This window comes from Sminthopsis crassicaudata, chromosome 2, assembly GCF_048593235.1.
Source record: "Sminthopsis crassicaudata isolate SCR6 chromosome 2, ASM4859323v1, whole genome shotgun sequence".
Taxonomy (NCBI): domain Eukaryota; kingdom Metazoa; phylum Chordata; class Mammalia; order Dasyuromorphia; family Dasyuridae; genus Sminthopsis; species Sminthopsis crassicaudata.
In genome coordinates this window covers 242,745,388-242,773,317 of record NC_133618.1, presented here as the reverse complement: position 1 = coordinate 242,773,317, position 27,930 = coordinate 242,745,388, and the positions used below count along the sequence as shown (strand labels likewise).

At 35.6% G+C, this 27,930-nt stretch overlaps 1 protein-coding gene across 1 annotated transcript in view; it reads left to right on the top strand.

Moving 5' to 3' along the window:
- The window catches only part of BMP7 (bone morphogenetic protein 7), a 96,624-nt gene that overhangs the window by 1,282 nt on the left and 67,412 nt on the right, over positions 1–27,930 (top strand).

Sequence of the window (27,930 nt, the reverse complement as noted above, 5' to 3'; positions counted from 1 at the left end):
CCTTCTTGAGTCAGCCAAGTTAGAGTGAAAACATTGCCATTGCAAGCATTCTATTTAAAATATATAATGATAGGTCCTTGGCTTACTGAATCCATTTTAAGCATTTATCACGTGTGGCTCACAAACCACCAAACATAGAGATTGGGTGTCTCCAAATCTCGGAACTGAATCTGGAGGGTAGTTTAGGGAATGGGCCCCACATTCAGACTCCACCAGGCATCCACAATGGCAGAAAGGTTTGGGGGCTTGGAGAGATGCCATGGCATGTGTGTATATATATATATATATATATATATATGTGTGTGTGTGTGTGTGTGTGTGTGTGTGTGTGTGTGTGTTGAGAGGGAGAGGAGAGAGACAGACACAAAGACAGAGACAGAGAAAGCAAGTTCAAATGGACAGCTGTCCATCCTTTTTCTTGGCCTTGGGGGGGGGGGAGCCATCTACTGGAAAGGTGGGATCTGTAATCTTCCTAGAACCTCTATCTCTCAAAACTCATGTCTTGAGCTTCTCATCTTTGGCAAAAATAATAATATAATTCAACTTGAAATATTGACATTTATCAAATATTAAGGTTTAAAAAAGTGTTTTCACTTTCTCACCCAATTTATAAAATCCTATGAAGTAGGAAATATAAAATTATTTGTCCAGGATCACACTATGAATCAGACCCTGTATATGGAGTCTCCTGATGCCCAAGTTCAGGGCTCTTGCCTCTATACTTTCCTATTGGGTTCTTTTTTTCCCCCTCTTCTTTTTCTTCTTCATCGTCCTCTTTTTTTCCTTCTCTTCTCTTCTTCCTCTTCTTCCATCTATAGATCTTTCTCTCCTCCCCCCCCCACCATTTCATCATATTCAACTAGACTGTTCTTTCAAACCAGACATTTTAGATGCAAAGTGTAGAGCTGGTATTCAAATATTTGGTTTTTGAGATAACATTATTATATCAGTTTCTGTTTTCTGTGACTTTCATTTTACATGTGTAAGCTACTACCACAGCACAGAGAAAACTGGAACAATATTCTAAATGATAATACTAAATGCATACAAACCCAACTAACCCAAAAGTGGAGGAAGGGTAAATGTTAACTTCTTAGGTTTTAGGGAGGCAGCTAGATTTAATGGAAAGAGTGTATGATTTGTAGTCAAGCCACTTGGGTTCTTTTCCCCAGCTCTGACACTTACTATGTCTTCCTGGGTATGGCCATTTAATCTCTCTCCTCCTCGGTTTACTCATCTGTAAAATGGGAAAATAATATTTAACTCATTGGGGTTGTGAGAAAACATTTTGTAAGCTGCATGGACTTTCTGTGTGAGCTTTTGTTAAAAGCTTAGTTTCCAGGGAACTTTGAAAAATGTTTTCTCATTCCCTCTCTACTTCCTCCCCACCCCCAAATCAATTGAACTTCTTAAATTAGACTACCAGAATATATTTTTTTCTCCTTTAACTTGCCCTGGGAATAAGAATACCTGGCTATTCCCCTTCATCTAATGGCATAATGCACTGTATTAATTATTGCCCTTGGTAGGGTGGGGAGGGGGAGTAAAGAAAGGGAGAAAAGAGTACAGTGTGGAAGTCTTCAAAGAGTCGCCAAGTAAAGCAGAGAAGTCAAAGCTCTATATTAAAATCCTGACTTAGTCCATTAAGGAGACATTTGTTCAACCCTGACTGGCTTTTGTAGTCAACTCTGAAAGCATGAAAGTGTCCTCCATGGAGAAGGCTCCATTATATTGAATTACTGTCAGCGTGGTCAGTCATTAGTTACTGGGCAGGCCAGCTCCAATCGTCTCTTATAGACAGGTGGAATGATTGCTAACAAGGCACTTTTGAGAGGTTTATCTGTGCTGTTTTGTTCCCTTGTCATGGGTGCATGCCGGGACAAGCTTAAAAAGGACACAGATCCCAGTGGCTTTCCTCCTCACTGTGTGCACACCTTTCAACCCGTTATACTCATGCTGCTTTCATCTTTAAAGGACAAAGACTGACTTGTTTGTGGACGTCCTAATGAATTAGACCAGCTACCAGCTAGAATACACATTCAAACGCTCCTGGCTCCAATGTGTGTAGTTTTCTGGTACTTCAAGGGCAAATTAGGAGAGTTATTGTGGGGGGTGGAGGGTTTTTTTTTTTTTTTTTTTTAAGATGAATGCTTAGATGTAGTTTGTATTAAACCTTATCCCAGTTTACTAAAAGGGACAATCCCCACAGATTACTGTCTTTCAAAGCTAAGATTTTGTTTCTGCTTAGAACCAGAAAATAATACAAATATTTTACACCTAAAGAAAAATACTCATCTCTCTGTAGTGGGGATACAATTATTGTATCCCTGTGCTGTCTTTGTGCTAATGGCATTCTAAACTTTCCTATAAGTTGCTACTCTTTGGAATAAGAAGGTGATGTACATGAGAGGTATGAAATATGCTATATAATAGAAGGGGCAAATTTTCCAGAAAGCCAGAAGTAATGGAAATGAAAGTTTCAGAAGTAGCCTTCCAACAAAGAGCAGCCTCTACAATAAAGCAGAAGGTAATGTTAGACAGTTAATTCACATTCAGATTTTAATGGGCCTGGATATTTGAGTTCAATAGCAAGATTTGTAAACTGGTTTGGATTAACAAGCCCCTGACTTCTCTGTGTAGATTAATTTTGGAATTCAAAACAGGCTACTCACTAGAAAACAGTCCCAGAGCAATGCATGGTTTCTTAACTGAATCCAATTGGAAATCCATCCCACTTCTCATATGGAAAGTCAGGCCACTTCATAATTCTTCTGAAGAACCCCAGGCATCAGGGATGTGCGATTAGTGTTTATTCCCGGGTGCAGGTTATAAAGGAAGTAAATAGTTTCATCTTTGAAGTGAAAAGAGAAAGTTGAAAATTAGTCCTCCTTGGAGTCTACACATAAGAGTAGCTTTTGTTAATATAAATCAAGAAACCTGAAGAGCCTTTGAGTTTTTTTTTTTATTATTATTATTTTATTTTATACCATCTGGCTATCCTTTTTGTTGACAAGTGTTTGGCATAAGGAACTATCCTTTTGCCCTTTAATAACAGGCCCTACCACTGTAGGGTATTAGAAAAAGATTCTGTAACAGTTTAAAAATTTCCTTCAGGGAATACTTTATAAAGTGAGCATGGGCTACAGGCATCTGCAGCTGTAACCTGGCTTGTGTTAAAATTTGGAAGGGGCTGCTCTACATTCCAGCACACTACAGGCCTTCATTGGTGTGTAGCCAAAGGTTAATATAGATGTCACACAGTTTTTCTGTGGAGAGCCTTAGATATAAGAGTGCACATACAGCTGTGTTTTTAGTAACCCTTTCATAATCACTTCTTTTAAACCTCATTTTCCTCTTCTATAAATCAAAGATTTTTTTTTTTTTTTTTTTTTTTTTTTTGGTGGAGAATATTTGACCTGGATTTGAACTTATTTGATCTTCCCTGTACTTCCCACTTGAAACAAAGCAGATTAAATCTTGGCCCTCAGTGCCAATGTAGAATCCTATGATCCAGTCCATACTTTAGGCCTAGTGGTCAGATTTTTTTTTTCAGTAAAAAAGGTGAGACAGAAACAATAAATGCAAACAAGGACAGAATCAAGAAGATATAAAGAAAGACAGAATTTTTAAAAAATAAATTATTCTTTTGTACAGACACCCAAATTCATCTTGATACATACATAGTACATATAATATTTACATAGTTTACAGGCCTATCAGAATTCCTCTTGTCTGAAAAGAAATGATCACATAGCCAAGAAACTAAATTGTTAGAAAACTGAGGATTGAATTCTGGGGAAACCGTTGTCTCAGTTGATTACCATTTAGTGTGAATATCATTCTCTAAGGCTATGCTTGGTCCACTGCATGATGTGAATGTCTTGAACCTTTCTCATCTCAGCCGAGCTGGACAGTCAGTCAGGGTTATTTACCACAAGAAGCTGGACTCATTAATTTCTTAAAGATAAACTAGTAAGGCCTCTTACTGTTGACAGACTCCTTTTTGGCAGGACACTGCTGTGTTTTACCTTAATACATTTTGGCAGTGTCACTGGGGTTAAGGCTGACACAAGGATGCGTGCATCCTGTCATGTTATCGTCAGAAGGAATGCAGGGATTAGGCTTAAAAGTGGTGGTGGGTGAGTGGTGCAGCTGTGTACACTTATTATAAAAGATTTAAGTCCCACTGGTAAAATCAATATATTAAATTGCAAGACCCTCTGTTTTTAATTAGTTTAAATCAAATATGTTGTTAGTACCATTATGCCTTCCTCTTCTCCCAGTGAGTGAGGAAATGCCAATATTTACATAGAAACTGTTAATTTGCGGTGAAAATGATAACACATTTAGCTTTACACATCCAAATTGCTCTAACTTGATAAATACCAGAGCAATGCCGAGTTGACACATGAAGTCATTTGAGCAAAGGCACAGTAAAAGAACATATATTAAAAATGGCAATCTAGAAAGAATATTAGAAGATGCCCAGCACCCAGAGAAAGAAAATAGTTTTGATTCTTGAGGCAATGCTACCTTCATAGGTCAAATCACCTATTTTAGAAATAGTGGAGTGACCCTTAGCCTCTATGCACTGAGCCAGTATCAAAATATTAATTGAGGTTCACAATTCATCCTTCTACCTTTCATTAAAAAAATTTTTTTAAATCACTAAAAAATTAGTGTGCAGATGTTTTGAGTTGGATATGGGTTTCAGCTCCAACAGTAGACTGTATCCTTGCACTGAGTAAATCAAGGGCACAGTATTTTATTACTAGGCTTCAAATAGTTTTCTTTCCTAATCTTGAGACTGTTTATAGAGGAAGAGGTTTTCTTTTGCAAATGATCCCCCAATGCAAAAACCATTGCCATTACCATACTGGCTGCTGATTATTAGCAGTTGAATCGATGGTGTTCAGCTGCAGTTGAATTCTGGTTCTTGGAGTAAATAGTATTTGACAAATAATATTTGACAAAAATGTGACTTGATATTTCTTAATACAAAACAGATATTTGGTATCGTTAACCTTCACTGATGAAAAATTGCCAGCATCAAAAGTGGACTAGCAATGGAAATAAACATTGGGTTCCCTTTCTCCCAATAGGAAAAAAAAAAAAAACCAGGAGTGTTTATGATTTTGAGGAATATTCCAAGTACATGAAGTTTGACACATACTTATGTAAAATTCAGACTAGCATGGTAGATTCTGTTCTTTCAGCATTTGTGTCAAACTACATGTTGAATGCAGTGGAAAGCCTTCACTGATCCAGATTGAGTGGATTGAATTAATGGCAACTCAGAGAGTACAAGTTTTAGTGTAATTGCTTTATTGTTTTGGAACCAAGATGCTTATAATCTGGTTCCTGTGCAAACATGTTTAACGTGTGTTAATGTGTTTCCAAACCAGACCCTCTCAGCAAAATTCTGCTTTTCATTAATTGACATCGGTAGCATGGTACAGTATTTCAAAGAGCTGGCCAAATATAAACTGTGTTTCCAATTTCCTTACTTTCCTGTGTTTGGAATGCCAATGTTAATTTGTTCCCGTGGAAGAGTGAGGGCTGCCAACCACAGTTTTATATAAATGGCTTTACAGTGCACAGCTCCCAGTGTTCAATGACGCTTAGGAATGTCCTAGACTTCTCGTGACACTTTTGTACCTAATGCTCTGTATAGAAGAGGGTGATGCTGGTGCTGGTATGCCAGAAAAAAAATATTCATCATTATCAGAGTGGGAGAGAGAAAAGAACACTGGAGTTCTCTCCCATATAGCTGATATGACTATGAACTAGTCATTTTATTTCCCAGGGCTTCAATTTTTAAATTTGTAACATAAGGATCATTGTATTTGCAATGAGTATTTCCTGGGATGTGAAGAGAGTGCTTTGTAAACCTGGAGGAAACATTATATAAATGTAGATTTTTTTCTTATTTTATTTAGTTTTTCCACTGTTAAACTATGAATTTTATCACTGAATTTTCTTGACCATCTTAGATGTGCTGTATAAGCCTCTATATTCTCTTTCCTTTTACACACGATGTGTACTGTAGGCTCTAATTGTCATTTGGCAGCTGTAGTTAGTTTTAATTTTCTGCTTTGTTGGTAATTCAAAAGTTAGATTTTTAAAAAAAATTACTTGTTGGAATAATACTATTATAAAGTCTGGTTAGGCTTTTTGTTTTTGAGAGCTAAACTCATGCCTAAAGGGTATCTGATGAGGAATGAATGAAGTGCCCTGTCCAGGATATATTGTCATCCTGGCCTTTTAAAAGCAATCAGTCTTATTATATTTTAATTTGACCTTAGTAGGGGGCTGGGAGGGAGAGAAGTTTTCCTTTCTGGAAGACAATCAAAGTACAAATTGTCCTACCTTCGACTGAAGTTCTGTTAATGAATGCTTCTAGTTTGCCTATCACAACTTTCCCACTTTATTACAACAGGTGTGGGATCTACCCTCTGTACCAGTGTGATGCTATAACAACAAACAAAGTGTTGTTTTGGTTCACTGAATTTAGAAGTCTTCTGAGAGTAGAGAGAGAAGGTAAAAAGCGCCTAACTAAGGAAAGGCACTTCAAATCATGTGCTTTGTCACTCAAGTCTTCTCATAAATTACCTTCAGCTATTTCTAAACTGTTTGAAAAATTTAACCCAGTGAGTATTAAGTTTCCATCCATTTCTGGTCTCACGTGGTAGTCTTTAACATCTTTATCTTCCTGGAGTGGCTTTCAAGTTAGAACCTTTTGTTGTCTGGTTTAATTAAATTTGGCTGGGAATGAGAACTTTCACTGTTTCCAGAACCTAAGGCCTACATATTCTTATTTTCACAATTTGATTTACAATTGGAGGGCAATTTAAATTCAATTTTGCCTTGATAAAAAGATTTCAGAATTTTGTAAGGTGGGACTTGGTATGGTGATCCTTAGATTAAGAGAACCAAAGGCCTTTCATCATTATGCTCCTTAAACTTAGTAGAGAAAGATCTTTTAATATAATTGTCATTCTGTACTTGACTCATGGGTATTTGACTTATACCTGAGGGGTATAAAATAAAGCCTTTGTTGGTCCACTTGTCTGAATTACAATTATAGACATTAGGGAACAGACATACAGCACTATAGGGTCCTCTTGGTTCAGGAAAATATTGGTCATTTAATAAGGGGGAATGCTATAGCAAAAGGCTTCACAAGCAAAATGTATTTACGCTTCCATTCTGTTTTGTATAACTGGTATATATTTAGGATTTTTTTTTTTCAAGTGGGTAAGTAAAATCCTATTTTCATCAAAGTGCTCATCTCACCCATGATATTTAAAAGGCAACAAGGCAACAGTGATTCTCTTCAGTTTTCTTTCTTTCTTTCTTTTTCTTTTTTTTTTTTTGGGGGGGTATCCAATAAAAGAAACAGACATGTTAGCATTGATCTTGGTTTTGAAGGTATCAGTAAACAATAAATGAGAGTCCCATACTTTTCTAATAGGACCTTAGGTGGCCCTTTTCAGTTTTATGCTGTTTGAACTGACTGAAGTTTTTGAATTTCAGTTGTTTTTCATGCCAGATATATGCTATCTAGCACACTTCATCCCTCTCAATTACTTTTGGCACCAAAATTTTAGGCTATGTTAACTGTTTTCTGATTTTTTTTTTTTAGTTCATGATATACACTTGGGCATTTGCCAGTACACACCCGGGAGAGTTGTCTTTTCTTTCTTTCTGGATATTGACATTCCCCTATCACATATGCCCTTCATGTGGGATATGGAGATATATTAACTTAGCAACAATTGAACATGAGCTTTGGGTTTTCCTGGTGGTAAGCATGGATTTGTATCAATCCATCTGCATTTTCTCATTTGGCGACAGAGGGCACATATTTGGAAGAAGGTTGCCTGGTGTTAGAGGATGTCTGGCTGTGGAGAGATCAAGGCTTACTTTCTAATTTGCTGCTTTGTTGATAATTTTAAAATTACAGCTTTTTTATTAGTTGATCTGATAATATTGTGTTCAATTCCTGTAGGGACTGAACCATGACCTTGGTCTTCACGTGCTAATAAGCTGAGCTAATATGTAGTTGTACAATAGTCCCTTATTTCTATGCAGTTTTTTCCATAATCCTCCAATTTTGTTCTCTTATTTCACATTGATTTTCAGGTTCTTCCACCTTAATTTGTGTCCATCAAATTTTAAGTTAGTTAAAGAGATACTAAGAGACTAGGTGAGCAGATCTCTTCTGAGAGTGATATACTCATTTAAAAAAAAAAATTGAAATAAATGCTCTAATAAAACAACTTGTGAAAATGATTTTTAAAAATAGTTATTAACTTTCAAATTGTGCTTTATGTTTAATAACTATATCATGAGTTAGTTGTTATTGGTATAACATTCCTACTCTACAGATCAGGAAACTGAGGCCAAAAGAGAACATCAGACATGCTCATAGTTACATGGTTAGAAAGGTTAGAAGATGGGAATCTCCATTTGGAAGAAGGGAGAGAAATAATGAGTTTACACAATTCTAGAACTTCATCGTGAGAGTTAAAATGACCACTGGGCCCAAGAAATCAATATGACAAGAGTGAAAGTTCCTCATTTTCTGGTAGAATTATAGGTAGCCTTTGTGTTTCCACTAAACAGAAATCTTGGCAAAGCGACAATTTGGAGATTTTTGAATTACAGCAGCTTTGGTTTGAAGGGAAAGAAAATATTTTTAGGAGAAGTATTGTTTAGTATAAAGTACTATATTTGATATCAAGAAACTAGGATAGAATTCGATTGTGACACTAGCAAATGGAAGTTTATCTCTCTGAACTTCATCTTGGTAGGGGGTGGGTAAGGATTTTTTAATCATTTTTTTTTTTTTGCATGAACCTTATGAGGTCACTCTGTTCCCCACTCCTTCCTACAAAAATTCTTTTTTTTCTCCCCCTAACTTGAAATTGAACATTCATTGAGAAAAAGACTTTTAAATGGCTGTGGGTCTCATAATCTACATTGAGTAATAAATGTTTATATGATATAGGTTGCTGGCTGACTGTTTCCTTTTGGAGGAAACAATAAAGGCACCTACTTGCATTTTAACTACTTTTACCACTGGGCTCTTAATTGCCTTATATCCACTTAATAAATTGAAGGGGAGAAGAACCAAAAATCATCTCTGTTTTCTTACTGTGACTCTGACTGTTTTGTGTCTTAGAAATTCCTCCGGTTTGGATGCTGGGTTATTTCTCAAATGGGACACTGGGAAATTGAGGTGAAGGCTTTAATACGAACCACACACTCCCTCTCCTTTCTCTCCTTCCCCCACCCCCTTTCACATGGAAGTCAGTGGAAAAAGTGGCATTTCAAGGCTGATGGTCTCTGCTTTATTTTCCGGTTGAAGAGAACACAGATTGTAATCAAAATGTGAGCCCTCTCTTGGGGACTAGTACTGCTTGGGACTGAGACATTTTGATGACTTAGAAATGGAGACAGGAATAAATATGAGCCTGCCTTGATGGCAAACATATTAGCACATCAGAATCTCTGTACTTAGCCAAATTGTTTTTTTACACTCCCTAAAGATATAGTTATCATTGAACAGTGTTGGTACCTTTTGGTAGTGTTTTCTCTCTGCTATTATAACCTTTATGCAGGATACCTTATCCAAACTTGTAATTTCTCTGAGACTGAATTCAATGATTTGTACAAAGTAGTTTCTTAATACACATACTTTCCCTTTTCCTCCATTGATAAAAGTAGCATTATAAGGTTTATAAAGCACTAGCTCTATATAACATTACCTATCTCAAGTGTATAATTCCCATTTTAAACATAAAAAAGATAAGGTTCAGAAAGATAAAAACTACCACTTGAGAGGGAATCCTTATGGATACTAGGCTAGTAAATGTCACATGCCAAAATTCATTTGTAATTCTATTGAAGATGAGGTAGCATTGAAGATGAGGACTCAGAAGTTTAGCTTGCCATTTGCTATCTGTATGACCTCAGGCAATTCACTTAAACTTTCTGAAACTCATTTTCTTTCTTTCTTTTTATTAATTTAATTTAATTTAATTTATAATTATAAATTTTTTGACAGTATATATGTATGAGTCATCTTTTAAATAACATTATCTCTTGTATTCATTTTTCCAAATTTTCCCCTCCCTCCTTTTACTCCCTCCCCTAAATGACAGGCAATCACATATATTTTACATGTGTTGCAGTATAACCTAGATACAATATATGTGTGTAAATCCAATTTTCTTATTGCATACTAAGTATTAGATTCCGAAGGTATAAGTAATCTGGGTATATAGACAGTAAGTGCTAACAATTTACATTCACTTCCCAGTGTTCCTTCTCTGGGTGTAGCTGTTTCTGTCCATCATTGATCACCTGGAAGTGAGTTGGATCTTCTTTATGTTGAAGATATCCACTTCCAACAGAATACATTTTCATACAGCATTGAAGTGTACAGCGATCTTCTGGTTCTATTCATTTCACTACGAAAAGAGCTGCCTCAAACATTTTGGCACATACAGGTCCCTTTCCCCTCTTTAGTATTTCTTTGGGATATAAGCCCAATAGCAGCAATGCTGGATCAAAGGGTATGCACAGTTTGATAACTTTTGGGGCATAGTTCCAAATTGCTCTCCAGAATGGTTGGATTCTTTCACAACTCCACCAACAATGTATTAGTGTCCCAGTTTTCCCACATCCCCTTCAACATTCATCATTATTTGTTCCTGTCATCTTAGCCAATCTGACAGGTGTGTGGTGGTATTTCAGAGTTGTCTTAATTGAAACTCATTTTCTTTATTAGTCAAATCAAAGTGTTAGGTTAGAGAACCTCCAAGATAATTTTCATTTGTAAATATATGTTGTTCAGTCATTTCAATCATTTTGCCATTTCCTTCTGCAGCTCATTTTACAAGATGAGGAAACTGAAGCAAACAGGATGACTTGCCCAGAGTCACACAGCTAATAAATATTTGAGGTCAGATTTGGATTCAGAAAGATGTCTTTCTTATTTTATCATCAGATGCTCTTATTTCAAGTATATCCTCTTCTCTGGGTGATCAGACAGCCTTTGTTTCTCCTAATTCACCTTTGCAAATGTGTTGGTATGAAAGGGTGTCAGAGCATCCCTGAAATAGCAAGAGAGAGAGAGAGAGAAAGAGAGATTGATTGAGAGAGAGAAAGGGAGGCAAGCTCCGAGTTTCTTTTGGTGCAGAAGTGGCAATTGAATTCTTAGATAACTCAGGACCAGTCTGAACCCACTGGTTTTTAACTTGGCAAGCAAAATAGAGCAGAAATACACATATCTTAAAAAAAAAAAAAAAAAAAAAAAAAGAAAGCCCCAGTACCTCTGTCCCACTCCCAATCATTTAAATGGTGTAATAGGCAATGCTTGTAAGTTTTTGCCAAGCAAACATTTTTGTCAACTCTAAGACCAGCCTATCTGCACGACTGGTTTTGTTAACATTTTCACCAGGAAACCTCTGAAGTGCCTCCAGACTTCCTGGCCCAATAAGAAAGTTTGTAGGGGGTAACAACAAGCCCATTTGTGCCAAAATTTCATTGGGTTGATCTAGCTGCACCAGAACAAATGTTTTGTTTTATGGAAATGATGGCGATTTTTCAGTCTTTGAAACATTTGTAGGCAAAAACAGCGTTCCTGACTGGAGTGTTTGCATAGTTAACATTGAAGTAAAGTATCAGTATTTTGGACTGAGACAATGGAACAAATAGTTATGGCATTATCTGAAGTATAACATGACAAAGAGATTCTGGATTTGGAGTCAGGGGATTTCAGACTTTCTCATTTGCTGTGTGACTTTGAACAAACCACTTATTTTTTTCTGGGACTCAATTTTCCTGTAAAATGAGAGTGTTGGCCTAGAGAAAACTCTGGGGTCTCTTCCATGCTAAAGTCATTGTAATATGTAGACATGGAGTCAGGGAGACCTGAGTTCAAATCCAACCTCAAATACTAGTAATGTGTGACCCTGGGCAAGTCACTTAACTCTTTGCCTCAGTTTGCTTCTCTGTAAAATGAGCTGAAGAGGAAATGGCAAACCACTACAATATCTTTGCTAAGAAAATCCCAAATGGGGTTATAAAGAGTTGCACATGACTGAATTGATTGAATAGCAACAATGATCTAAATGGGTGATACAGTGAATAGTAATGGATACAGTGTTGTAGTTAGAAGTCAGGAAGACCTGACTTCAAATCTGGCCTCAGATACTTCCCATGTGATTTGGGACAAGTCATAGAATCTCTTAACCTCAGTTTCTTCACCTGTAAAATGGGTATTATAATAATAATAATACTTTCTTGGGTTTAAAAAATTTTAATTGTATTTTATTTTTCCAAATACATGTAAAATAGTTTTCATCATTTACCTTTGTAAAACTTTGTATTCCAAATTTTTCTCCCTCTCTCTCTCTCCCTCTTACATCCCCAAGACAGCAAGTAATCTGATATAGGTAAAACACATGCAGTTCTTCTAATCATATTTCCGTATTCATCATACTATACAAGAAAAATCAGGGGGGAAATACATGAGAGAAAAAAAGTCTATAGGATTTGGCTTGAATTACCTCATTGTTGAAAAGCACTAAATCCATCACAGTTGAATATCACATAATTTTGTTGCTGCTTCACAGGGTTGTTTTAAAGGACAAATATATAAAATATTTTGCAAGCACTAAAGTACTACATAAGTATCAGTTATTATTATCATTTTAATCATCCTTGCAGGGCCCACTGAAAGACCCAAAATCCAATTTCTTATTGTAGCCATCTTATTGTAGAGTTTTTACCCTCAGTTGCCTAATTTTTAAGCCTTTATCAGGAAACCCAAATAGGATATATTCTCTGACCCCCAGGCCATGACACCTAATAACATCTCATATGCAAGTACTTTGTTCACAAATACTTTGAAAGGCAATGTGACATACATATTAACCCATTTTACAGACAAATAAAGTTATTTAAAGAAATTAGGCTGCATATGTCAGAGCTAGTATGTCTAAATTCCATTTTATCAGAGGTGGGAATTGAAGTTAGATCTTCTGAATTTAAGATCACAGTTCTTTGCATTCCACTGTGCTGCCTCTCAATATATTTGTATTATAAGGAAAGTTCTTTAAGCTGATTGTCCTAAATAAAAGTGAAAGGTTATTTGGGTTGGAAGTTAGATACAAGGCAAACTAGATTCATTCTCCTACATCTTGTTCTACTAGAAAGTTGGCTCTTGTGATTCAAAACTGTTTTTTCTCTGTATTAGCCTAAAGAATGTAAGGCAGCTTAAATGAGGTTGTATCTACACTTGCAAGCTGGTTAAAAAAAATTTTTTGGGGGGGAGGGCATAAACATGTTGATGGTTAACCAGGAATAGTAAATAGCCTTTTGACTGAATTTTATGTCATTTTCCTAAAATATTTTACATATAGATTATGTGTAAAACTATCTTAAGATTTTATGTAAGAGGGGCAGCCAGATAGTGCAGTGGATAAAGTGCCAGACCTGAAGTCAAGAGGATCTGAGTTCAAATGTGAGTTCAGATACTTAACACTTGCTAGGTGTGTGATCCTAGGCAAATCACTTAACCCCAAATGCCTCAGAAAAAAAGCCTGATTTATGTAAGAGTAACTTGAATCCAGTGTACATTTTTAGGGATTTACCAAAGATAAATGTCCTCTCTTGGCCATAGGTGTAATCCCTGACTAAAGCTGTGTGATTGAACAAAAACATTTACTAATCAGTAAAGAAAGGGAAAATAACAAGTGTTGGAGGGGTTGTAGAAAAACCAAATCCATTAATTAGGTTAGGCATTCTGGAAAATATTTTTTCAGTTGGGAACAATGCCCTAGAAGATAGTGACCTATATTTGACTCGGTGATTCTATTATTTCTATACCTGAAAGAAATTAAAGAAAGAAAAAAAGGATGTTTATGCATAAAAAATATAGTAGCTGTAGTGTCAAACAATGGGAAGTTAAAGAGATCAGCTAATTGATCCACTGGCCTGTTAGAATAGCCAAATTACCAATAGAATTAATTGTGAAGATAATCGAATGCTAGTGTGCTATTAGAAATGATGAAATGTATGGATTCAGAGAAATTTGGGGACATTTGTATGAACTGATACAATATGAAGTGAACAAAACCAGGAAAATGACTGAAGCAATAGCAGTATTATGATGACAAATAATGCTTGAATATTTAAAAACTCTGATTAATGATTGTGAACCAGTATTGATGATGAAACTTTTTACCCAACTTCTGAAAAGTAAGTGATAGACTTGAAATGCAGAATGAGAGTTGTGGACACAGTCAATGTAAGAATTAATTTTGTTTAACTATGAATATTTATGATAAGTTTTGTTTTTATTTTTCCAATGGAGAGAGGGAATGTGGGAAGGAGAGAAAATAAATACTTGTTAATTAAAAAAAAAATTTTTTAAAGCTCTAAAAAGAGAGTATTCAATTCATTCAATATGTCAACAAACATTTGTTAAGGAACTACTGTTCACATATTTCATTTTAATGAACAATATTATATGATAGTTGAAGCAGCATTATAATGTAGATAGAAGTGGCAGGAAGACCTAGTTCTTTGTCCCTGACACATATTAGTTCTGTGACCATGAACAAATCACTTAACCTCTCAATTTCTTAGATAACTCTTCCCCAGTAGAATAAACATTCCTTGAGGTTAGGCTAATTCATTTTTGTCTTTATATTCTCAGGCCCTAGTACAGCGTGTGACACATAGTAGTTTAATCAGTTTTGTTGCTTGATAAATTACAGAAAAGTTCCTGGCCCTCAGTACCCCACAAAAAAGTATAAAACAAAGTGTTAGTAGAGCTCAAAAAAAAAAAAAAAAAAAAAGGGAGAACATTATTGACAAATAGGGAATTGAGGAAGGTTTCATCAAAGGAGAATTTGATGAAATATTTAAAATATTTGAAAAATTGAGAAAAGTCCTGCAAGAGGGAGGGGATGTAACTTAAATAAAGGTACAAATAAAAGGCTACAAGATCCAAGTTCAAATCTGACCCCAAATACTTACCTAGTTGTGTGACCATGGGCAAGTTACTTTATCATGTTTGCCTCAGTTTTCTCATCTGTAGAATGAGCATAATAATAGCACCTAACTCCCAGGATTGTTAGAAGACTCAAATGAGATAATATTTGTAAAATATTTTACAAACTTTAAAGTCTTATGTAAATCCAAGCTATTATTATTGTTAAACAAGGCAGTTTGCTTAAGTTTGAAAGATATACAACCTTAAGATTAGCTTCAGCTTAAAATCTTAAATTCTTTGTTGCTGTTGTTGAGAGAATATTTATTTCACTAGTGTCTGATTCATTATGACCCCATTTGGGGTTTTCTTTCTTGATGGCCATTTCCTTTTTCAGCTCATTTTACAGATGAAAAAACTGAGGCAAACAGGGTTAAGTGACTTGCCCAGGGCCACCCAGTTAGTAAATATTTGAGGAAGGACTTGAACTCACCAAAAATGAGTGTAACTCCATGTCCTGGCACTCTGTCTAGCAGCCCAAGACACATCAATAAATACTAAAATGAAGAAAACTCACACTTTTATCTTTAAAGGAGACAAATCACATGTGCCGATGAAATGAGGTGACAAGATGAGTTCCCTGTTCCCAATGAACTGGTCCCTTGAATATTGAAAGCACTAATGGATTTTATTTTTGAGTTACTCTGGATGATATTTAAAGATTCAGTCTTGAATAGAGGTACCATAATGACTGGAGAAGGGCAACGATCTCATTTTTTAAAGGGGAGAGAATAGTCTATAGCCTTCAATAATTTTGATAGAATCTAGGATGGATTATTAAAGAGATAATAAACATCTAGCTAGATAAGTAAGTAATGATGGGAAATTCAGGAGGACTGGAACTTGGTGAGGGGAACTTGCTTAATTTTTTTCAAGGCTGCTTTATCCACTTTTGGTATCCATCTATCCTCCAACTTACACTTATGGCTCCAAAAAGCTGAAGCATATGCACACGTAGCAGCCATACTCCAGTAAAACCATTTTGGCAGATGGACTAAATCAGGTCGAGGGTAATGAATGACCTAAAACTTGCTGGAAATGTAAGGGAATGTCTACTCCAAGCATGTCAAGACTTACCCTGGTGGAAAAGATGTTTAAGAGCAATTTGTTCCAATAACCACGAAGACTGCTGAAGTAGGTGCTGTGGAGAGCTTAGAGCTTGGTTAGACATCGAAGAAACCAAGATCATCCACTGCATTTCATGCCACTGGACTTGGATAACTGGAAGAAGGAGGGAGGCTGATGACTTTGTGCAACTCTGCCTCATGTAAATACAAGATATCACCCCATGATATCTGGATAAACAACAAATGATGATCAAAAGAGCTACCATGGCTTTATAATAATAATAGCCAGCATTTCTATAGTTCTTTAAAGCTTAGAAAGCTCTTTATGTATGTTATGTCATCTAGCTTTTACAGCCATCTTGTGAGATAGGTGCTATTATTATTCCCATTTTACAGATGAGAAAACTGAGGCTCAGAGAGGTTAAGAGATTTGCAAGTGGTCAAACAGTTCAAAAAGGCAGCAATTGAATTCAGGACTTCCTGATTCTAAGTTCTGTAGTCTAGTCATATCTAGCAACTTTTCTTGGTTTCCTGTCAACTTTGAAGTAGGGTTCTAGAGTCTGTGACTGAGAACTTGAGAGCAAAGTCTGTCTTTTGCTTCTTTCTATATCTCCTCTTTTGCCTCTTTTGTATATCTAGTGCTTAGCACATAATAAACATATTCATTGACTGACTAGCTGTATTATTTAATATTTAATTATTACCAGTGTTTGGATAAATACATAGATAACATGTTTATGAAATTTACAGATGATATAAAATTTGGATTAGATGGCTAAATAACAGATAATAATGAAACTTCAAAAAGAATATCATTAGTTTTAACCAGGAACAAAAGGTAGAATTGCTGAAGTTCTAAAAGTTAAAAAAAATAGGCTTGTTATCAGGGAAAATTCCTAATAAATTAGTTATACCAAAATTCAATTAGTTGCCACAGAATATAGTAGGTACATTATCACAGTCTTCCAGTAGAATCTGGAGGACCAATTATTGAGTATCTTATATTAGGAATTATTTTTTCATGCATGGGTTGGATAGATTACTGTGATTCTGTAAATAGTTGTATAATCACTATGATATTGTAGATTTTGTGAGGGATACTATACAGAGAAGTTAAAGATGTAATATCAACTTTCATGGATCTCTCAATATTGTGGAGAAAGAACACAATAGAAAAATAGAGAGATCCATAAAAGCAAGAATCATGTCTTTAACTTTTCACATATTTGTGTGTTTTTGTTGTTATTGTTTCTTTTCAACTCTTTGTGACCCTACTGAGGATTTTTTTTTGGCAAAGATGCTGAATTGATTTGCTGTTTGATTGTTTCTCTAGTTCATTTTACAGATGAGGAAACTGAGGCAAACAGTTTTAAATGACTTTCTTATGGTCAAATGGCTAGTAAGTCACTGAGACTGGATTTGAACTCATGAAGAAGAGTCTTCCTTGACTCCAGGTCTGGCCACTTAGCTGCTTCTGTCTGTGTGAATGTGTGTGGATAGAGCTATTCTTTCTATTATGTTTTCTCTCTAACAATAATGGGAGATCTATGAAAGCATGGATCATGTCTTCAACTTCAATATAACCTCTATAGTATTTTCAACTTTTCTATATAGTTTTATATATATATATATATTTTTTTCTTCTTCTTTTCTAATGTTCTTCCAAAAAACCAGAATAGTACAAAGAAAAGAATTTGCAAAATGTTGTTAATTAAGAAGACTTGGGATCAAATGTCACTTCTGATGATTACTCTCAGTTTGACTTTCAGTAAGAAATTTTAAAATTTCCTTGGACTTCAATTTCTTTATCTGTAAAATGTGTAGTTTGTGGACTAGCTGGTCTCTGAAGTCCTTTCAAAATTGAAATCAATGATTCTTTCAGTTTTCACATTTTAGGCAAAAGCACATTGAAAATGTGAAGATCTGAATGAAAGAAAATTGTTAAATTTTCAGCCCTGGGCACTCATGGGGGCTTACACCACTGAGTACAAAGATGAGCCAGCCATAGGTTCCCTTTTTCAGGCCACCAAAGTTACTCTTTGGGGCTTAATCAGCTCTAGATGAAACATCTGGTTTCCAGTCACTGTGTTCAGGACTATCCCTAGGAAGTGCAGGACCCAGGGCAAATCACACTGGGTGGCCCCTCTTTTCTAACACTCATCTCCTCATGAAATTAGATTAAGAGGACCATCAAGGATAACCTGAAAGGGGGAAAAAATCACAAAACATGTAAACTGAAGGTAGTTTCCAGGAAGATCAGTCCCTATCTTCTTTACTGTCATGTTCATGGGCACAAATCAGGTTATGGGACTGTTCTTTCACAGAAATAGTCCAATCTTCTTGTTTTATAGATGGGGAACCTGAAGCATTGATTAGGAGAGTGACTTTCCCATTGTCACACAGCTAGCAGTTAGAAGAGTTGGGACTCCACACAAATTATCTGATTGCAAATTCATCACTCTTTTCACTCATTCATACAAATTTTCCCTCTCTCCCTCCTTCCCTTCTCCTTCTCTCTCTCTCTCCCTTCTCCCAACCCAGTGGGAGCCCCCCTCATTTTTATTTCCCATCAAATGCTTCCTTCAGTCACTACTAATCAGCTTGGTTGAGACATAGCAGGACTCCCCAAAATGACTATTTTTTAATTTCCATGTTGAAGGGTTGATCACCAGGCCCAGGTGGAGGTTATTGGATATTTTATTGGATTTATCTTGACAGCTCAGCTATCAATAGGATGCTAGCAGGAAAAATGGGGAAGAATAACCTATAGAGTGGGGTTTGCTATAGATCAGTGAGAAGGATCCTTGATTCTTGACCTTTTCCTTATTGAATTTTTGAAACTGAAGGTATTATGAAGCATCTAGTACAACATAGGGAAAATCAAATAAGACAGAATTCATCTCACCTGTGACATCAGTTTGCCTTTGGAGGCTTTACTTCAACTTTGGAGTTTTCTTTTGACTCCTTGACTAAGGGTCTTCTACTATGTCTTCTCAGCTTTCTGGTTCAGACATCTATTATTTTCCCTGATCTTCATATTCATTCCATTATTCTCATCCCCCCCCCAAAAAAAAAACTCCATCAATCCCCAACCCATCATCCCACTTTTGCCTAATCAAATTCTGATTTTTGGATAATATAATAATTGGTTATTATAATGAATTGACATTTACAACATTCCTCCCAATATGTTTTAATATGTTCTCTGGTAATATTATTCCAAGGATTGCTATGATTTTGAGCTTCACAGCAACCCTGTTAAATAGGAGCTATTATTGTCCCCATTGAGAGAAATTGGGTCACAAACCTAGTTCATTTGTCAGGCAAGATTCAAACTATAAGTCTAGTACTCTAACCATTACACCATCTAGAATGTCAGTTCCTTGAGAGCTGCTGTAATTTCATCTATTTATTTGTGTATTCCCAAAACCAAGTATAGTATCTAAGATATGTTATGTGTCTGATAAGTATTTGTTGATTGGTAAATCTGTTTAAGAAAAATTGGGTTTAAGAAAAAAATGGTTGTGAAAGTCTCAAAATAACATTAATTTTAAATCATCTTAACTTAAACATATGGCATACTAATTCAAAGACTGCACGACTAGTTTCTGAAAAGCAAATAGATAAAGAATTATCAATCAGAAAAAAAAGCTGAGTGCCACTGTTTAAGTGGCATAGAATCATAGATTTTTTTGTTTTACTTTTCAATAGTATTTTATTTTTTCCAATTATATGTAACAAACGTTTTCAGCATTCATTTTTATTAGATTTTGAGTTCCAAATTTACTTCCCTCCTTTACTTCCCTCCTCCCCAAGACAGTAAACAATCTGACATAAGTTATACAGGTACAATCATTTTGTTCAATCACTTTAAAAATGCCTTCATATTAGGGATCACAGATTTCTCATTCTCATAGAATGAGAAGGAACCTTACAATTCATTTAGTCAACCCTCTCATTTTACAGATGAAGAAACTAAGGTCACAATTTAGGTTAAAGTATCAGATTTGGAATTTAAATTAAGTCCTTGACTATAGATTCAATGTTGCTTCCTTTGCAAGAAGCAGAAAACCTAGTCTCCCTTTCCAGTTTCATTGTATCCTCCCAAACAAGACAGTGAGTATTTCCTTATTTGTTCTATCAATTCTGAGTATAATATGGGGATATTTAAGAAAAAAAAACACCAAGTCATTATATTAGTAAGAATATTTGAGTTTCTTCTTTTTATTAATTTTATAATTATAATTTTTGACAGTACATATGCATGAGTAATTTTTTTTACATTATCCCTTGTATTCATTTTTCCAAATTTTCCCCTCCCTCCCTCTACTCCCTCTCCTAGATGACAGGCAATCCCATACATATTAAATGTGTTATAGTATATCTTAGATACAATATATGTATGTAAATCCAATTTTCTTGTTGCACGGTAAGAATTGGATTCCGAAGGTATAAGTAACCTGAGTAGAAAGACAGTAGTGCAAACAGTTTACATTCAATTCCCAGTGTTTCTTCTCTGGGTGTAGCTGTTTCTGTCCATCATTGATGGAAGTGAATTGGATCTTCTTTATGTTGAAAATATCCACTTCAATCAGAGTATATCTTCATACAGTATTGTTGTTGAAGTGTATAATGATCTCCTGGTTCTGCTCATTTCACTCAGCATCAGTTCATGTAAGTCTCTCCAAGCCTCTCTGTATTCATCCTGCTGGTCATTTCTTACAAAGCAATAATATTCCATAACATTCATATACCATAATTTACCCAGCCATTCTCCAATTGATGGACATCCATTAATTTTCCAGTTTCTAGCCACTACAAAAAGAGCTGCCACAAACATTTTGGTACATACAGGTCCCCTTTCCCATCTTTAGTAAGGAATATTTGAGTTTCTCCCCCTCCCTCCCTCCCTCCTGCTCTCTGTCTGTCTGTCTGTCTGTCTGTCTGTCTCTCTCTGTCTCTGTCTCTCTCTCTCTGTCTCTGTCTGTCTGTCTCTCTCTCTCTCTCTCCCTCTCTCTCTCTCCCTCTCCCTCTCCCTCTCCCTCTCCCTCTCCCTCTCCCTTTCCCTCTCCCTTTCCCTCTCCCTCTCCCTCTCCCTCTCCCTCTCCTCCCTCTACCCCTCTGTCCCTCTTCCTCTTTGTCCCTCTCCCTCTCCCTCTCCCCCTCTGCCTCCCCCCTTCTCCCATTTCCCTTTCTCTCTCTTCCTCCCTCTCTCTCCCCTCTCTCTCTTCCTCCCCTCTTTCTCCCTCTCCCTCCCTCCCCCCTCTAATTTTTTTTTTTTGAGAAAAGAGGCATTGTAAATTCAAAGTATCTTGACCAAGGGAATAATTGTTTCATTTCCTGCTTTTCCTGTCTGTATCTTGTTGGTACAAAGTTATTTTCATGTTGTGTCCATCATTAGATTGTGAGCTCCTTGAAAGCAAATGGCTTTAGATTTTTTTTGTTTTGGCATCACTAGTGCCAAGCACAATACCTGGCATATAGTAGGTACTTAATGAATGCTTCTAAATTTGACACAGTATTAAATACTTTAAGCCAGAGGTGGCAAACTCTCAGCAAAACTCATTGTATGTGTAATGTTTAGCAAAAGAAATCAAAATACGATAAAACACAAGTAATATTCATTTGTTGTATTCTAAGTCAATATGTGGCCTACATGTATACGTTTCAATTTGAGTTTTACACTATTGTCTTAAGCAGATTTCTCAGAAGTGGGAGGATTCCAAAGGTCATTTAAGCCCAGTTTATAACTGAACAGAAAATATGCTCTTTTCTCAACTACTCTTATCATTTCCAATAAGTGGTCATTCAGTTTCACCTTGGAGTTTGGTGGGCAAAAATTCTAAGACTGGGTCTTTTAATATGCTAAAATGAGAGTTTGTGACTTATAAACCAGCAATAGGTGGTATTATTAAGCCCAGTTTTCTGATTTGTGAATTGGAGATTCATCTTCTATGAGCCTACTTCTTCCCCTACAAACAGAAGTGCCTGGCATAATATTGTACTAAGTAGATGTTCAGTAAAGATTTGTTAGATTAATTAATGGTGAACTTTCCCTCCTGTGTAATTTGAAAAAAATAATTGTTATAAAAATGTGACAAGGGGTTATTTTGTATAAGTTTAGTAACTTGCTCAATTAAAATTAATTTACTATTATATTCAATTCAACAGGGGCTCTTCTTGCCAAAACAGTTTTCTTTAAGGAAGTGCCCATGTTCAGTGCATCCATGATAAAAATGTATGGAGGATCACAAAGATGTGATTTTGTCCTAACAATCTTATGACCCCTCATCTTATAGATGGATATTTAAAATAAGTAGCTCAATAGGATGAATGTCAAATTGCCCTATTTTTAAACAAAATTGAGAAACCTTTAGATATTTATTTTGTATCTCAGACCTGCAGCTTGTAATATCATGCTCCTATTTTTAAAAATATACTTTATAGCTTATAAATTTAGGGTAGCTTTTTTGTTTGTTTTTCTTAACTGAGATTTCCTCAACAACAACAACAACAAAAATGCAAAAGAAGAAATCCAAGTTAGAGTAGTTAAATATCTCATAGTTTGGAAAAATTTGAAAACAGAATGAATTCAAGACTTCACAACAAAAGATACTGTTTTCAGACGAACCTACCCCTGAAGTGTCTATTCCACATTAGTGCAAATGTGTGCACATTCCATTTACAGAAACAAAGCATTTAGAGATTCTATCAAGTGATCTCTCCCGTTTTAAGTGCTGCCAATAGATGAACAATGTCCGCATATGCTTTTAAAAGACTTTTATTTTGAATGAGAGATGCAAATCTGTGGCATTAAGGAAAAGCAGAACAATCCTTTATTTAACTGCACCTGTACCCTCCTGCCTAATGAGTTTAGGCTGATGGAATCCAGACCTCAGGAAGGATTATAAATTCTCATTTACTTCTAAAATGCCTTAAACCAGCTGTGCCACTCTAGAATCTAGTTTTCCCTGGCCGATTTGGTAAATGATTTTAAATCTCCTCTTGCAGTGACCCAGCTCCTTGGGCCTATTTTTTTTTTTTTTTTTTTTTTTTTTTAGAGAGGCCAGAACCGAACCTCAATTCATGCCATTCCATGGAACACTGTTCCCTTACTATTATACAGCAAAATGATTTATATTAGAGCATGAGGATAAGAAGTCAGAAGGAGCTTCTGTGATAATGAGTCAAGTTTTCCAGGATTTCTCAAAATATTAGGAGTTTACAGGCCTTTGGATGGTGTGCCCTCTCTGCTGTGATCTAAAATCTATGAGATGTTTAACATATATTGGATTACTTGCCATCTAGGGAAGGGGATGGGGCAAAAGAAGAGAAAATTTGGAAAATAAAGTTTTAAAAGGGTCAATATTGAAAAATTATCCACATATATGTTTTGAAAATAAAAACCTTTAATAATAATAAAAAAAATTCTACGAGAAAGAGAAGCAGGTAGGTGGCTAATGGATAGAGCCCTAGAATTGGAGTCAGGAAGACCTGAATTCAAATCCTCAGATACCATTTAGCCTCTATCTGTTTCAGTTTCCTCATTTGTAAAAAGGGGGATAACAATGACACTGATCTCCCAGAGTTGTTGTGAGTATTGAAAGAGATAATGTTTGTAAAGCACCTCACAAAACTTAAAGAGCTATATAAATGCTATATCTGATGATGATGAATGTGGGAGAATGAAAGGAACTTGTTCATCCTCCAAAACTCCCCACCTGAGAATGGAGCAGTAAAAGGAACAGTTATCAACATGGGTTATAGCATCAACATGGGTTCTCCAGGGAACTCAGGTAAGATTTCTTAGCTGAAATAAGGCTAAACTACTCACCACAGATAGTGCTTGGTAGCCTCACTGGTTTATAATAATAACAGTAGCTTGTGTTTTGCATAGTGGAAAGTTTATGAAGAACTTTACATATATCATTTCATGTGAATGCTCCCCAAAACTTTGTGAAGTAGGTAAGCTCAGTGGTAGGAGGTGTTCCCCAAAAAAACCTAAGCTTCTTGAGTGCCAGGCCTGGAGTCAGGAAGATTTCTCTTCCAGAGTTCAAACCCCGCCTCCCATACTTATTAGCTGGGTGATCCTGGGCAAGTCACTTAAATTCAATGTGCCTCAGTTTCCTCATCTGTAAGATGAGTTGGAGAGGAGAGAGGTATATCTTTCTCTGCCAAGGAAACTCCAAATAAGGTCATGAAGAGTCAGCACAACAACATAGCAGGGGATCCATATGTGCAAAAATGTATCAGCCCTTTTTGTAGTGTCAAGAAATTAGAAATTGAGTGGATGTCCATCAGTGGGAGAATGGCTGAATAAGTTATGGTATATGAATGTTATAGAATATTATTGTTCTGTAAGAAATGATTAGCATGATGATTTCAGAAAGGCCTGGAGAGACTTACATGAACTGATGCTGAGTGAAGTGAGTAGAACCAAAAGCACAATGTAAACAGTGACAAGGTTATGTGATGATCAACTCTGATGGACATTGCTCTTTTCAACAATGAGGTGATTCAGGTCAGTTCCAATAGATTCGTGATGAAGAGAGCCATCTGCATCCAGAGAGGACTGTAGAGACTGAACGTGGATTACAACTTAGTATTTTCACCTGTTTTGTTGTTTGCTTGCTTTTTTCCTCATTTTTCCCTTTTTGATCTGATTTTTCATGTGCACACCAGAAATGTGGAAATATATATAGAAGAACTGCATGTTTAGCTATATTGATATTAAACTTGATGTTTAGGGGAGGGCATAAGGGAAGGGAGGGAGAAAATTTGGAACACAAGGTTTTGCAAGGATGAATGTTGAAAACTATATTTGCATATATTTTGAAAATAAAAAGCTATTGAAAATTTATAGAGGATGAAGCTGAGATACACAAGGGATAAATGACTTGTTATTTAACTATAGGGTAGTTCTTAGCAGAGTTGATATTATTGCCCACAGCTCCTAACTCTAGGACCTGAGTACTTTCCCACCAGAATATTTAAATTGCCTTCTTCCTCCCCACCACAATTCTCTTTCTATGTCCTATATCCACTATTTAGTCTAGTGTTCTACCTGATATTTCAAAACTTTGAAGGAATAGATTTGTGTGATACTATTAGAAAAAAAAAAAACCCAGCAGCTTAGACTGTGAGGTATTACAGAACAAGTCTTTGTTGCTATTTTTATTTATTCTCTGAGTGAAGGTGGTATGTTTCAGCCTTTCAACACATGCCAAAACTTGGTCTTCTCCCTTGAGGGCCTACAACCTGAGAGAGATAGCACAATTCAGACAGGAAGAACCGGATGAGAAGGTAGTTAATTCTAGGCAACTTTCCATTGCCCTACCCCTGTTCTTATTTTCTTCTTTTCCCCCCAGAGCTAATTGAAGCAACTTGAAGAAGTAACTTTTAAGAGAGCCACTGAAGTTTTGTTAATATAGAGAACACTGGGATTTTGGAACTAGCTTTGCTACTGACTCTCTGTAGGACTCTAGAAAATTCATCTAATCTCTATCCTAAGTTTCATCATCTATGAAATAAGAATCATATATATTCTACAGGGATATTGAAGATCATATCAGAATAGATATATGAGTGCTTTCAGAAAAATTGTTTTTATATTTATGCAAGAGTTCTACTTTCATCATTTCCACAGTTTGAGACTTATTTGTAGACATTCAAATATTTGTTGATATTGGATCCTCTCCTAAAAAGTACCACCAATGAGATGCCAAAAGTTCTTTATTATGTTAGAGGAGGATGTTTCTTCTATGAGGAAGCTTCAAACATTGACCACAAGGATAATGCTACAATGTCACATAGGCACATGTATTTCTTGCTTTCTCAATGGGTGAGGGAGGAGTTAAAGGGATGGAGAGAATTTGGAGCTGAACATTTTTTTAAAAAGTAAAAGAAAAGGATAATGCTATAGCAAAGTTTCTTTCCTGAGTATCTTCTCTACTCCAAAAAAACCCCCAAACCAACCCCCCCAAAAAAAACCAATTCTCCCCCAAATCCCAGGAAACAGAAAGTGCTGATATGACAGATTGAGAAAAGGTGAGAAAAAGGTTCTTTTGGAGATTTTTTTAAAGGCTTCAATAATGTTTTATATTTTTTCGATTAAATGTAAAAATAATATTCAATATGCATTTTTGTAAGTTTTTTGAGTTCCAAATTTTTTCTTCCTCCCTTACCTTTCCCCTCCCCAAGACATCAAGCAATCTGATACACTTTATTCATGCACAATCATTTTAAACATATTTCCCTATTTGTCATGTTGTGCAAGAAAAATCAGAACAAAAGGAAAAAAATCCATGAGAAAGAAGAAGCAAAGAAATTTTTAAAAAGGTAAAAATAGTATGCTTCAATTTGTTTTCATTTTCCATAGTTCTTCCTCTGGATAATTCATATGTAAAGTTAAAGCAAAAAGGTAACTACTGTGGGGATAGGTGGGTGGGAAGATGGTATTTTAGTCTATATTTATTATGTGGGAAGAAAAGCTTAATATTTGATCATATAAACTTCAATTTGTGTAAAGAATGCTGGACTGGGTAGGCATTAGAATCTGGGCTTAAGTTCTGATTGGTACTTGCTATCTGGGTGGTGTGGAGCAAGTTGCTTAACATTTCTGAGATTCAGTTTCTTCCTCCATATAATCAAAGAGATAATATTCACATGACTTGTCTAAATGAGTTGTTTATTAATTGCTATAGAACTGTGAGCTATGGTCTTCTGATATTCTTAGTGAATTAAAAAGATACTCAGCATAAGAGAGGGAGGAAGATTGTCAAAAGAAGGCTTGAGCAGAAAAAAAGGTACATTGTAGTGGGATGATGCCAAGGTGAAAGTCTGTGGGTACAGGAGAAGAGTTTTTGAACACGGATGTAGGACATTCCCCTAAAAGTTTGGTAAGTGTGGCTTCTTGTCATTAGAGAGTTCTTAGTGATTATACCTGGCTTGTCCCAACACCTTTCAAAAAATGAAATCTCTTTTGCTTTTCTTATGATGGCCAGGTGTAAAAAGGTTCTATTGCCATTGTAAAGGGTAGTAGATAAATTTAAATTTTACATATTTAAAAGGAATAACAAATTGTAGATAGTAGATTTGCAATTTCATGTATGGTCATCTTTTAAATTTTACTTTATTATGAAAATGCTCACTTTATTGTTAATTATCATTTATATAATGAAACAATTATTTTACATAATATAATAAATTATTTTATAATTATTTATTAATATTTTGTTATTTAATAAAAATAAAATCCATAAAACTAAAAACAGAATAGCAGAGAAGTTCCATTTATTTGCTAAAAAACACAATTCTTAAAATAAACAAAATGGGAACAAGAGTTGGATTTCACTGAAGATTAGGAATTCCCCAAGAAGGAAACTCTCTTCACCAATTCAGATCACCACCTTTTCTATAATTTATAATCTTAGCCATTGAGAGATTAAATGACTTGTCCATGGTCACATAGTCTTTCAGGATCAGAACATGAACATAGTAATTCTTGGCTATGAGGCTAGCTCTCTATCCACTGTATACCACTATACCATGATGTCACCATAAGCATGTTATTTTTTTTTAAAGTTATGCCAATAGTAGGAATATCTAGGTTGAATAATCTAAAACCATGGAAAACTCAAAAAGTCATTTCTACTTTTAAAATATCAGGTTAAATTTGCATTTTTAATGATCATAAATTGTTGGCTTTGAAGGAGACCTCTATATTATATGATGCATTCTTTCTATTTTATAGGTAAGGACATTAAGAATGAAAAAAATAAGTGAAACGATTTC